This window comes from Selaginella moellendorffii, unplaced genomic scaffold, assembly GCF_000143415.4.
Source record: "Selaginella moellendorffii unplaced genomic scaffold, v1.0 SELMOscaffold_473, whole genome shotgun sequence".
NCBI classification, from domain to species: domain Eukaryota; kingdom Viridiplantae; phylum Streptophyta; class Lycopodiopsida; order Selaginellales; family Selaginellaceae; genus Selaginella; species Selaginella moellendorffii.
Genome location: NW_003314728.1, coordinates 1 through 422, shown reverse-complemented (window position 1 = coordinate 422; position 422 = coordinate 1). Strand labels below are relative to the sequence as shown.

At 45.5% G+C, this 422-nt stretch overlaps 1 long non-coding RNA gene across 1 annotated transcript; it reads left to right on the top strand.

Moving 5' to 3' along the window:
* On the top strand, positions 1–422 carry LOC112344024. Its single transcript, XR_002991525.1, has 3 exons — positions 1–105; positions 169–258; positions 343–422. It is a non-coding gene; the product is annotated as an uncharacterized LOC112344024 (long non-coding RNA).

Genomic DNA, 422 nt, shown 5'->3' with positions numbered 1-422 from the left:
TGCATCTTACACGGCAGGAAGGAGAGCGCTTGAACGTGGATGATGGTGTGCCTTGGATCAACGTAGCTAGTGGAAGCAAGCAAGTTTAAAAAATGGAAGAACGAGGTAAAAACACTGACAGCGAATGAATGAGACGATGAAAGCGTTTTGATCCTGCGATTTCTCCAGGTTTGCGGACATGGTGAAAAGCTCGCTCTCGGTGGTGTAGTAACTTTTGGGCGCAACAAGGACATCGATGTTGTTTGTGTTGGAAATGTGGTATGGTTTCTCTTTGCTTTTAGTTCTTAGGACTTTCCCCTTCAAATGGTTGTTTAACTTGGTATAGTTTTTTAGTTTCTTCAGAGGGCCCGGGAGATGTCTTCCATCCGTCCACAGTGCGATTCATGCACCAGCAGTGTGCATCAACACACTCACACACCAAA